Here is a 13530-nt window from a genome sequence, read left to right as displayed (position 1 = left end):
TAGGAAGGAGGCAAAAAGGGCCAGGTCTAACCCAGATTTTCTCTATTGTGCTCATCAAACTATGGAACATCAAAATCGTCATTAACCATGCCAGACTTCTAGCTGCCTTCTAAAATGATTATGTTAATCACAATATATGTTTTTCCTAATAATCCTCTTTCAAAAGTGTAATAATTAGTTCTGTGTCTATGGGGATAGCAGGCCAAAGGACAAGCGACTGTTATATACAGGACTACGTTGGAAGACATAGTATTCAATTGATTGAATTGCAAGATTGTATCCTCATCTCTCATGCTCTTGCACGGTTATGTTCATAAAGTAATAGGATTTATAAATTAAATTAAGAGTTTATCCTTAGCGCCCGCGCGCTTTGACTGCAATGCTAATGTTTTGTGAAGCACAGTCTGGATTGATGGCGGCATATGCTCCCCCTCAGGTATTTATATCAGCTTTTATCATTTTAATTGTCCTTGTACAATGCATAAAATGAAGGCTGGTATGCTTCATTGGACACTTATACTGATTGCAAATTCTGGATGGATAACATCTCTTGAATTAATGCTATCCCTAAGCTACTGTATCTTATGCAAATGTTGCCTTGTCCAATCTCAACCTCGATAATTGAACATCTTAATAAGCCATTTAGCAAATATATTTGTGTCGGGAGAAACAGATTATGATTCGGCGTGCTGAGAGCAGCAATACTGCACAATACTAAACATTAGTAGCGCAGCGATGTTTGCAAGAGTATTTTGTGCATTGGTTAATTCTGGGTCCACTTCACTTGTAGTTTCCTATTCCTCCTTGCAGTTTTTCATTGAGTTATTTGCTCTATTGAACCACAGAAACATCCAGAGGAAACAAGGGAGGTCGAGGGTCTTCATATTTTTCCATGGAGATAGTAACATGGTTACCGCCCCCATCATCAAGGGCTTAATGCAGGCCCCTGCAGCCCCTGCTGTTCAGGGTGGCCCCCAAAACCTCAGGGTGCCCCCATTCCTCCAATGGCCAATGCATTTCTGTGAGATATGGGAGACTCAGGGGTCCCTAATTACATTCTGCATCGCTAATGCCCATCATAATTTCCATGGCATTTGTAATGTGGCCAATATGTCTTGTCTTTATTCAGATAGACTTGTTGTTGGAATGTAAAGTTTAATTAACATCATGTCACGTGGCTCAGTTAGGCCCGGTAAGAAACACTGCCATTTTAACATGCGCATATTTCTAAAGTTGCCTTCTCTTTCACACAATTACTTTTGACACACATTTCCTTGCGTGACAGTGCAGGGTTAGTTTCTCAGAAACCACTATGCTTGCAAAATATGTTCACAAGAACACTATCATGACACCGTGTACATTTTGTACAATGCCCGACACATACTGTGCAAATGTTATTATTTCATTCACGAGGTGACTTTGCTATCACAGGGACAATAAACAATGCCGGCTCAGCTGAGGAATCAACACGGAAGGATAGATGTCGCTATTATAAATACACATGCACTTGCGTGCTCTTGAGGGGAGCACTCAGGTGTCACTTGCAAGGTCATCGCTGTGTTGTTGTTTCAGCTCAGCTGGTGCCTTTTTATCCCTGTGGGAGGGATGCCCAACCTGTGACCAAGACGTGGACCTACATACTGTGCCTTCAGGTAAAGGGGCGTTAGATCATGCTATAGGGGATTCTTGACAGAGCATACACACACCCTACACAACTAGGTTAGGGAGCACATAGTAGGAGCATACTATGCTCAGCACTTATATGCCAGTTTATAGACACTGTTTTAGCACGATGGTGGAATCGTTCATTCTCTTCACAGACCTCTATACTTTTAACCAGTTTTATCTGTTTTTGTCTATTGATCATTGCAGTGTATATATTTTATACAAGAATCATGATGGTTCAAAAAATATCGAAAACACCCATTTGTGTCTTTCGTGTATATATCTCTGAGAGCACACAAGTGACTGACGAAAAGGTGCTAGATCTGTTACCACAATTCCTGGGAGGGATCAGGGCTGTCATGTTCTGAGTTTGCCCAAACCATTCTAGGTTAGAGGGGCTTATGGAGGTAGCACTGTGAGCTAGCTGGCCTTTAGGGCAACAGATCCTGGGGGGGGTGCATAGAATCGGTCTGGCACCAATCCTAATGTTTATGTTGCCCAAGAAACACACAGTTACTACTGGAAAAGTGGAAACAGTACGACAATCATAGACTAGTCAGATGATTAAACCTTTGTATCACAGACAGGTATTTGTTAATGGCCCAATTTCCATGCTTAAAAAATTAACTTTAAGCTAAAACATTTTGTCTATTTGAAGGGGAATACAAAAAATAATATGAAAAAACTCCAGTTCAACATAGATGATTCGTAAACTCTCATCCATGGCAGGAGATTTGGCCCTGTAGCAAGAGCTGACAACCTTGGAACTGGGGAGCCAGCCTTGAATCATTGCCTTGGCCCAACATCTTGTGATTCTGGGCTAATCACTTAACCTTCTCGTGCCTACAACGCTCTTATGCACTTGTGCTAAGGTTATGCCATACAAAACGACAAATATAAAACAATTGCACAGTCTTGCACAGTCTTTCTCTGTAAGACGGGAAACAGCATTTACAACGCTGCTATTACCACGCAGGTAGATAACAACGCGGGCGTTACAACAACTGCGTTGTTACCACGCATGGCTTTACATCGCAAGTCGTTTCTACGACTTGCGCTAGGTGGAGTGCAACACCAGGGAATGTGTTGGATTTTAAATCCAACACCTTCCCTGCTGTTGCACTAACTGGAGTAGGAATAGTAATTTATACTATTCCTAAGTACAGCGCGCCACCTGGCGCAAGTCGTAGAAATGACTTGAATGTAAATCCACACGTGGTAACAACTGTTGTAACCTACTGCGTGGTAATAGCATGCGTTGTAACGTGCTATATTCCTGTAAGACATAAATGACATGAACCTGATTTCAGAGTGTGTCAAGGACAGAGTGAACAAGCATTGGCAAAGCAATTGATCACACTTTGGAAATGCTTATGGTTTGCAGCTATTGTCTTTGTCAGTACTTGTTTAAGTGTACCCTCATGGGCAAAGCCAACAGAGGTGGCTGGCCATCTTGGAGTGGTTTAGCTGTACTTCTAAGATTGCTGTCATGTTCTGTGGCTGCAAGTTATATCTCCATTATGTCGGGCAGTTTCATTAAAGTTATATGGGGTTGTATCACTTTAGTTTTGTGATTTTCCGGCAAGCTCTAGTGCTAGCAGTAGGGCCAGAGCAGCACACTTCCCAGAAATAAGTTATTTCACTTCTCCTCTGGTCTGCTTTTTGTGTTCTAATGAACGGCCCTGTTGAATGTTTCCTCTAATTTCTTTCCTCTGTGTGCAGTGTAAGGTCTCTGTGCGCTGCAGCCAAGGGTACGTGCGCAAAGAACCCAACCATGCATGCAAGCCTGACCACTGCAAGGAGGCTTTTGGGGTTCTCACCCCTAGAAAAGGTGGGCAAAATAACGCATTGTACAACACATACTTCATTTTATATTCAATTGTATTGGCTTTTAAAGCATAGTAAATGATGACCTTACAGTGCACCAGGACAAGACAATCTTTGTTGAGGCACTTTAATGATTCCTTCATTATCACCTTCCAACAGTACCCCGCATCTCTGCATAGCCCCTCTCTCACATGTATTTCATTTGTTTTATAGAGTACGTTCATACCGATGTAGGGTGTCAGAGCACTTTATGTCACACACAATTTAAGAGAAAATGAATCATATGTGTGTAAATCAGTCTATAGGAAATGTTCCATAAGGCAAAGGGGACTACAAGGTGTAGGATTCACATATCATCCATACTGGTAGGCATTTTTAGGAGTGCTTGGTCTGGAGAAGCAAAAACTCAGGATTCAGTGGTTAGGGTTGGATTTACTAATAAGAATTACTTTTTATCCAAACACTTTCTAGTAGCATTAGGATAATGAAAGAATCAGAATAGAACATAATGTTCTAACCTGTAAGATGTAGTTTGCATGCAGCTTTTTAATGACACTTCATAGCTCACTGTGCTAGATTATGATAGTACCTTATGAACTGCACAGTAACTAAAGAGTAATCACCAGAATTATCTTGACACTTTCATTGCTGCCTGAAAACTACGGGATAAACAAGCAGTCCAGTCGGGCCATTGCAGGTAAGAGCGGTGGGGCGGGGTGGGGGGAAGTCAACATTTGACGAGGAGGGAGAATAAAATATAAAAACTCTTACCTTGCGCTCGCCGCATCGTAGGTGAACTCCTCTTCTGCTCAAGATTGCTGCCTCTGCTCCCAAGAAAGATTTATGAACTGCTTAAGCACACAGGCAAATGCGCATGCAGATGCACACACGTTCTCAAATGCAGACAAATTCAAAAATGCATGCGCTTACATGAAGACAAACCACACAGTGTGTAGTCAAACATATGTACTCAAGCATAAAAACACAGATGTCACATATGTACAAATACACATTAAAGTGCACACAGACACACAAACACATAACTTATGGGCACGTATACAAGTACTTGTATGCAAATGTTGTATGCCAGCAATTGTCCCTTCTTTGTGTGCAAAATGTCCCAGCAAGGCCTCTATAGTGGCAAATTTCATGCTCGAGGCATCTAAGCAGAAGCAAAACTTTTGTTGGTGTTTTGAGACGTTAATTATTTTTGAAGTGTCTCTTGTGTGGGTACTCTAAAAGGACGGTCTCCCGAGGGGGATCATTCAGAAATCGGCTTTTGGTAGGGTTGTCCTGATAAAATTCCTAGGTGTTGCACCAGCTGTGCACAATTTTCAAGACAACTTCCCATGCCAATCAGTAGTAATTATAGTTAAGCTTATAACCTCAACGTTCTTAAGGCACTGAAAAGAAGTTGTATTTCTACCCTTCAAAATGGTACTCATTTAATCAACCTTGCGCAGCTGAAAGTCTAAGTGAGCCCATTAGATTCCAATGTGCGACATTACCTTTAATGAATAAAAACTGTCACTTGACAAAACTCCGATCTCTCTCCAGCAGGTACATTAATCAACAGAGTTATCTCGACACTTTTGTTGTTGCCTGAAAACTACAGGATATGTGGCCCTCATTAACCCTACAGACTGCCGTGGATGAGGAATACAAGCAAAGGACTGTTTTTCTCACCACTTGAGTTTTATAAAGCAGCGGCGCGAAACAGTCTCTCCTCTCGCATGATGTGGTGTGCAAGTGTTTGCGCACTTCACACAAGACACTTTATGCTTACGGTAGAACGGGTGCACGTGCACGCACCCACCAGGGAACAATGGCCCTGTCTGTGCAGTTGTGGTTCCAATGCCACCTGTATTGAGGGCTGCTGCTAAGAGAGCACAATGTTGCTGATAGTGCCAACGGAGCAGTTGGGTCTTCCTGCAATGAAACCATACCAGACTAACAAGTCAGAACAGGGGGAGAGCCAGTCCACCGCACTGCCAAAGTCAGAGCAACTGTGGTCATGGGTTTGGTACTTTTTTGCATTTCCTGCAACTTTCACATAACAAATCCTATCCGAGGCTCTCACAGTTACAGTAATGTACTGTACTGAAGAGGTGCTGGGACTTCACACAGCATTCAGTTGGAGGAATAGTAACAATAAACACTATGCATCAATGGTACTCTATGTTATGTAGAGAGTACATGCAAATAAGAGCTTTCTCAATTGCCAGGGAGGAAGCTGAGATGAGTGCTAGCAGGTCTGCAGGCATTTTCACACAGCATTTGCACATCACTGTTGGTGATGTAGCAATAGTGTTAGCACTCCTGACCAACATTTGATTGATCTTCTTCCACTTGTTTACTTTTTTTTGGGTTCTCACCCAGTCCCAGTCAAGTTTGGATTGCATGTCGCAGAACTTGAGCGAACAAATTTAGACAAATATCTTAGGCTAATGGTCATGTTGCGTCTAGTAATTGGTCTGGTGATCATCCAGAATGAGTGGGAAGAGTCTGCAAGGTAGGCTGCCAACTCTCAGCGCAGCCAGGTCAGGTAGGTAGGCCCAGTTCTATATGCTGGTATGGCAAGGGTGCCCCTCTGTCAGTAACTTTAGTATTGTTGTGTTACTTTTATTTTTTATGTCATCGGTGGTTGGAAGTATGTGTGTCTATGTGTCGTGTGTGTTTGTTAGAGAAAGTGTTATTTATGTTTTAAATTTTAATAGTACTAGTAAACAAAAAGTAAAACACAAACTAAAATAGTTTAAAAAATAAAAATAGAATAGTATTTCAAAAAGGACAATAAGCTTCATTGATATAAGTTGTGTTAATATACATTGTTTGCTGAGCATGATACAGTTAAAAAAAATCAAATGGTATACTGGCGTGTACTCCTGCCCTTAGTGCCTAACTGCATGTGAAATGGGTATTCTGACTTTTTGTTGTTCCTGCAGCCACACTAATCCAGCATGTGCACAGAGGCCTATGCCTTCCCGTAGTAATGCAAGGCCCATAAGCTGTTCTGTCTTCTGTGACATGGCGGGGTGTACCAGGCATGCCTTCAAAACTAACATGAGACTACAGAAGCTGTGGCAGCAACATGACATGTTTTGTAAATTATTATTCTTGACCAGACCTAATTTCTTTGTCAGAAGAGAGAAAGGTCTACTGACACCCCCCAAAAAATTCTGCCTTAGTTTGAAACCCCCGCCTCCCTAGATCTTTGCACTGGCAATCAGGGTGCATGTTGAGTTGCTGTATGTGTAATTCATATGTGATAGCAAGATTCAGTGTATGGCGAGAGTCTGACTACTGGGACTAGTAGGATCCTTTTGTATGGGCCCTGGTTTAGAGTAGCACAAGACACAGAAAGAAGACAGATCGGCCAGATATTGAAAGTTTGCTGAATGCATTCCTTTGGCTAGTGAGTCGAGAGGCGGAGACTGAAATGAGGCAGGGCAGGAACAGGACTACCTTTAGAAATTCACTGAGTTCCTTGTTAGCAATGGTCTGCTGATTAGTTCCTTCTGAGTGCTGGAATTCGTAGAAGGCAAAGGTGAGAGGTGGGTCAGCAATTTTTATTGTTAAGGTGAGGAAGATTCTTATGCATATCTTCCCTTTTGTCTGTCCCTCTTTACTGCTTCAGGAAGTATGATGACAATCAGGTGCATAGATCTCACATTTCATTGTGCCCATGTTTGTATACCCCTGTTTGGAGCAAATCACATTGCTACCTGCTGCGAAGGCCATCCCATTGCACAAATGCTGTGCCGTGAGAGCCACCTGAGAGCATTTTTCATGGCCCTTTCAAAACCTGGACCCTTCAGTGGTTGAAGATTCCATAACTGTTTGTCCTGTGCAGAGGATGTTCACCTTCCAGAGGAAGCCATGACAGAATTATTGTTTTAGCTGGGCCATGTGAAGGCATTGAAAAGGGGAGCTAGATTTTGACATATTTGTACAATCACATGCATTCAATGGGGTTGTGGCCCCCTGTTATGTCATTTCTACAGGAGGCCCATGGTCAGAAGAATTGTTTTCCCATTTACTGCTGGGAACTGCTCGTCATGTTATTCCCAATATCGAGCCTTTGGAGGGACAGGTAAGAAACTGAGACACTACATGTTACTGAGAATGGAAAACAGCTCAACAGTGCAGTATGTCAGCCAGCTAGAAGGGGCCAAATCAAGGATGTTGGAGAAAATGAAAAGGAATTTTGACACTTCTGCTGAGAGAAGGGAATTTTGATTACATCTCTCTGGACTTACAAATGCAGTGGTGGTCCTGAACTCTTAGTTCTAGCAGTATGCCAGAGACTGAAGGTTGCATCCCTGGTATTTTGGAACCAGCTTCCAGGTGGGTCCTTCGACATATGGATCTGTTAGCTTTCACGATGAATGCAAAGGATCCAGGTTTTTTTCACAGGATACTAGACCCAGAGCCATTGCAGATGAATGTGTGTATACAACAACATTAGAGCAAGAGTTGAGCTTTGTGTTTTTCATGATTCTCATCTCTTGAATTCGCATATAAAAATAAAGGTTCAAGCTTGGTTCTCAGTATTTCTGGGAATACTAGGTAATTGCCAAGTTCAACTGTCTCCCTATCAGGACCTTCACTGAGCCCACAGGAGAAGGTTCACCCCTTGATGCAGGAAGGCCTTCTGTTCATCATGGAGCTTTAGGGACAGATGTAAACTGCTGTAAATTCTTCAGAGAGCTGCTGTCTTAATGAAGCAGTCCCGGGCCCATATTACTGATAGGGCGCACTTTCCATGCTTGCACCACGATTCACCTTAACGCTGGTGTACTGAGTGCAAACATGTACAGTGCACACTATCAGGAAAAATGTGCTTCCCTCAGGGCAGCCACAAACTTGCCACTTCAAGAGAAATACAAAGCAGCTGTTTAAAAGCTGCTCCGTGTTTCTCTGACTAGGCGGCAATCGGCCTGCACTTTTAAAAAGGATTAGAGATCCCCTTGCAGGCAGGTGCAGTGAGTGGCTGCACCCGCCTGCAAGGGGATGTCTAGGGGGTCAATGGGACCCCTTTCATCCCTTTAGATGGATGCATTTAGAAGGCTCACTGTAAGTGCGCCACCTTTTTGCGGTGCACTTTCAGTGCTCCTTCTAAAGGCATGTTTGCCTCTCTGCTCACATCAGTATTACGGCACGGGCGCAGAGGTAAAGTGATTCCCTCATTTGCATGAAGTCCCAGCCCCATAAAAATGAAGGAACATCCTCTAAAAGCGCGGGTGCTGTGTGTGCGCCAATGCAACCTGTATTACAAAAGGGGGTGCACAAGCATCTTCAGCCCCTTCTGTAATACCAAAGTACCATAGAGGCGCATAAAGCGGGCACTAATGACATTACACCCCCCAGGGTGCTTGTGTAATATGGCCCCTGGCTGGCTGACACCGACAAGTGATATCACTGAGCTTGGAGGAACTGGTGTAGTTGCTGTGTGGAGATGGATCTTGGTCTCATGAGTGCCACCCTTGTTTGCATCCGTTCTTTGAGGGCTGGCTAAGCCCGGTAAAGCTTAATAGACAGTCCATTTCTTCCATTCAGCAATTTCATTTGGTCATGATCTGATGGATAATAAACCAGTATGAGACAACGGCTGATTTGCAAATTATTAAAGGTGATTAGAATGAGAAATGCTCAAGAATCCTGCTACTCAAGACATTAGTATGCAAACTGGATTTTGGATGTGTTTTCAGATAATGCTGACTTTTCCATTAAGTCTTTATTTATTGCCATGTTAACCATGTTGCCATGTCTTATTTTAGTCAAATGTCCAAGCATTAGATGTGTTTGGTCGTTCTGTTTCCCAGAAAGGGGCAGTGTTGACGGTTGCCAGGCAGACCAAATCTAACAAGTGGGTATGATACTATTCGACTTTCCAAGACAATCACATGTTGTGTGTAGTTTGGTGTTTATATTGAAGTCTATAGGTATAACAAATTATTCATTTCTCTTAAAAGGCTCCTTCCTCCAGCACCTAGGTGAGTTAGGTGGGAATTGTAGTTGGCCATCATAGACCTGTTTAGCTTTGGAACTCACTTCACCAGAGGTTTAATTGACTCCATGGCATTTGCTGAGGAACGCAGACTGAAGAGCATTTTAAAAGCAACTGACTCGTGGCCAGATAAACATTTTAAAACGGTTTATTTTAAGTCAGTTCCAGATTTTGCAGCATTGGTGGTAAATAAATATTGAACAAACAGAATCTGAGCCTTAAGTCCTTTTATAGAGTATACAACTTCCTAACTGATGTGATGGAAAGCAGTTATTCAGTGAAGGCTGAAGTGCCAGGGATTATCTCGCCGGAATTCATATTTGAATAGAATACTGCCCTCCCTATTTTGAGAGCAAATCACATGGAATTTAACTACTCAATTATCAAGAGTCTTGTTGTTGTAATACTTTCTTCTAAAATATTTTTGCTGCCTTGCTATTGATTATTTTGAATGCTTTATATGTTTTGGTAGACGCAGACCTATTGGATGCTAAAGGATCGACGGCTGACAGAGGCGTCATCATCTGAACTTCTTAGAAAGAAAGAGGATATGGCAGATTGCAGAATCATTTCATGGACTGCTATGGTTGTGAGTTGATGACTTTAACCATGTGATCTCCAGTTTCAGTCGGAAGCTTTATGGCTGTTGAGGATTATTTTGCTTTCTGACAACTATATGAAATTAAATGAAATGAAGTATTTATAAAGCGCTGACTGCCACTTCGAAAGGAGCATCCTGGCGCTGGTATGGAGGTGAGAAGAAGCTCCGATGTTCTTAAATGAGTAAGAGACAAAATTAATCTGAGGATCCGAAAATCCAAGTTTTCAGTGCTTTCCTATGTTGTGATTCAGTTTTTAACATTCTCAGATGCATTGACAATAGGTTCTAAGCTCTGGTACCTAATACAGCAATTGTTTTTCCTCCCTTTGTTTTGCATCTAAAACTGGGGGGGTTTGAGGAGGTTAGCTGACGAGGACCTAAGGGTTCTAGGTGTAATGTAGGGGGTGAACCTTGATGAGAGGTACTTTGGCCCCAATTTGAGTGAGGCTCTGAAGGTGATTAGGAGAATCTTGAAGAGTATTCTCTTATGTAGTGGAAGCCAATGAAGGGTTTTTAAGGCTGCAAATGCGGAGGACCTTCGTGGTAGTTTTACAACCAAACAAGCCGCTGCATGTTGGACCACTTGGAGTCTTTTTGATGTTTTTTTATTGGCTCCTGCCAGGAGGCTGTTGCAGTAGTCCAATTATGAGAGGGTCAGGGCGACTGCTACTGATTTCCTTGCGACGAGTGGAATTAAGTCAATAAAAAAATTCAAGGATTTTATGAGGTTGAAGTAGGTCCCTGCTACAGTCATTGCGTGTGGTTGGAAGGTGAGAGCAAAATCAGTATCAGGCGGAGGTGTTGTACCCTCCGGCCACCACTCACCCGGCAGAAATGAGACCTCTATCCTATTGGTAGGATCTCAGTTTTATCGGTGTTGCACCTGAGGTGGTTGTCCTTCATCCAGTGGATGACCTTGGTTAGACATCTTTTGAAGTTGAGTTCGGCGTCCGTGGAGTCATGGTCTAGGGATAAGATCATGTGGTTATCGTCTGCATAAGAGGTGACTTCGATCCCAAATAATCCTATCAGTGAGATGAGTGGGGTCATGTTAATGGCAAATAACAGTGGGCTTAGCGATGAACCCTGTGGAACTCCTGTTGTGATGGTACGTTCAACAGATAGGAAAGTTCCAAGGGACACAGCTTGTCCTCAATTGGAGAGGAAGGATTTTAACCATTCCAAAGCGGTGTTAGAAATTCTGCTGGATTTGAGTCTTGACAAGAGAATACTGTGTGATATAGTATCAAATGCGGCTGATAGGTCAAGTAGGATCAACAGAGCCTTCCTGCCTCTGTCCACTATCATTTTTAGAGCGTCCGTAATTTCCAGGAGTGCGGACTCTGTGGAGTGCTTGGGGCAGAAACCTGATTGTTGGGGGTGGAGGACATTGGCGGCCTCGATGAATTTAGATATTTCTTTATGAACAAATATTTCTGTAATTCTTCCCAGTAGAGGAAGTAGTGATAGGGGTCGGAGGTTAGAGCGGACAAAGAAAGTTTAGAAGCAAAGGCCTCATGTCAGAACCCCTTTCAGACGGCCATGGGTCATGTAGGGGTTACTGGGGTCACCTGTTGGAGTTGAGGCCTTTTACTCCTGATGTCCTGGGTCCGACCTAATATGGATCCTGGGCAACCCCTTCTGCTCTTGACTCTCTTTGGTAGATATGAAGGGGCAGTCTATGGCTCCCTCAAGAGGGAAGTGTAGATACAGTTTAGTCAACCCGGCTCATAAATCAAAAATCGCGCAGCAGCAGCAACAAATCCTGGCTTATCACAGCAACCCCTCCATGCACACAGGTTTGCCGCAATGGTGCTTTTCAGCCTTCCGCCTTTACTGCACTGCAATCGGTTTATATGGCTATCATCACAGCGTAACTCTCTTGCCATGTGGAGGTCGCTAACTCACTCCTCCACAGTGCAACAGCTGTCTCCTTACTCCTTACAACAGGACTCCTCACTGGACCCTGCTCCCTCCAATGCTCTCCTCTTCCTCGCAGGGCACACTGGTCTTGGCAAGCAGGCAGGAACTGGTGCATCAGGCTCCAGAGGAGGTGGTGTTGGTTTCCTGTCCCCTTACGCAGCAGGAAGACTAGCAGGCTTTGGCTCCCAGTCCTGGTCAAGGTAGAGGTCCTGCAGAGTTTTCCCTCCTCACACAGTCCATCTGACTGCTTGGCAGATGATAAATTTTGGGATCTCAGCCTCCCCTTCTTATAGTCCATTTCCAGGCATCAAATGTGGTTTAGGGTCTGGGTCTGTGAAATGTTATGTTGGGGTACTGCTTCTTTTGAAGTAAATACTTCTCCTCTCACTCTTCCTCTTAAAAAGCTTTCTGTTAGAGCACAAGAGACTCTGAAACTGATAGTCCCACAACACAGGCCATGGAAGTGACTATAGTTCATCAAAAGGTTAACCTCAGGGTCCCAGCTTCCGTCTTTATGATTCCCTTATCAGCCTCTTCTGCTTCCTGAGGTGTGTCCAAGCCCCTTCCTTGTGATCTCTCGCTGAATCAAAGATCACTCTTTGAAGTGTACAGTTAGAGCCTCACTCTCTCTCCTCCAGTGTGTCCCACCCAGTTCACAAGAATGCAGCAACACACAAATCTGTCTGCGAGGTTTCCCTACCTCCTCATATTTTCACCTCCTAAAATGGAACCCAGGGTCCTGCATGTAATGTTCCATTACAGGCACACTTGCACTCAGTATGTGGACACAGCACACACACTGCCCAGCACTGTTACCTCCATGTATTGTGCCACTAGAGACACAGATACACTCAACACACACATTCACCCTGTGTGAACTGCTCACTTTTGTAGTCTTTCTGTATTGTGCCACATGCAGGCACACCTACAGCCAGCGCACACATTCACCATGCGCACTCTGCATTCCTCTCAGGTGCACATACATCCAGCACATGCACTCACCAATCTGGGGAACCAGGGTGAAGTCTCAGCAACGACACCATGAAGACACTTCACTGGACTGCTCTATCCCTGTACAGTACCCTTTCCAGGGATACATATAACCAGTGCAGTGTCACCACTCCTGCACTGCACAGCACTTCACATTTAACTGGTGTAGGCTAGGGGTGAGTTTAGCATACATTAGCAGGACTTTAAAAACTGACTGAGCCTGCAGGCCTCATTTCAATGACACAGATTAAAAAAACCCTGCTCAGCTCATACTGCTTACTAAACAGTATGCTGTTATCACACTCGTGGTGCTTAGTGCCTGGTGAAGGCAGTAACCTTCCACCTCTATGAGGGTAGCGCTTTGAACGCCTCTCCTGGTCCAACATGACTGCAATCCATGAAACAGGCATATGTCATGGTGCACAGGAATGATCTGTGTTTATCTATGACAACAAAAATCAGCATTAGGGATCCAGGCAAAAAGTACATTTAGGCACTCAGGGCAGGGTTGGCT

At 43.6% G+C, this 13530-nt stretch overlaps 1 long non-coding RNA gene across 1 annotated transcript in view; it reads left to right on the top strand.

Moving 5' to 3' along the window:
• The window catches only part of LOC146865678 (uncharacterized), a 389403-nt gene extending 379287 nt beyond the window's left edge, over positions 1-10116 (top strand). Inside the window, exon 3 of the long non-coding RNA XR_014976675.1 lies at positions 9975-10116. This is a non-coding gene — a long non-coding RNA (uncharacterized LOC146865678). The remainder of the gene's footprint in view (positions 1-9974) is intronic.
• The last annotated feature ends 3414 nt before the right edge of the window (positions 10117-13530 follow it).

The sequence above is a fragment of the Triturus cristatus genome, chromosome 2_1 (assembly GCF_964204655.1).
Source record: "Triturus cristatus chromosome 2_1, aTriCri1.1, whole genome shotgun sequence".
In the NCBI taxonomy this organism is placed as follows: Eukaryota; Metazoa; Chordata; class Amphibia; order Caudata; family Salamandridae; genus Triturus; species Triturus cristatus.
This window is presented reverse-complemented; position numbering and strand designations above follow the sequence as displayed.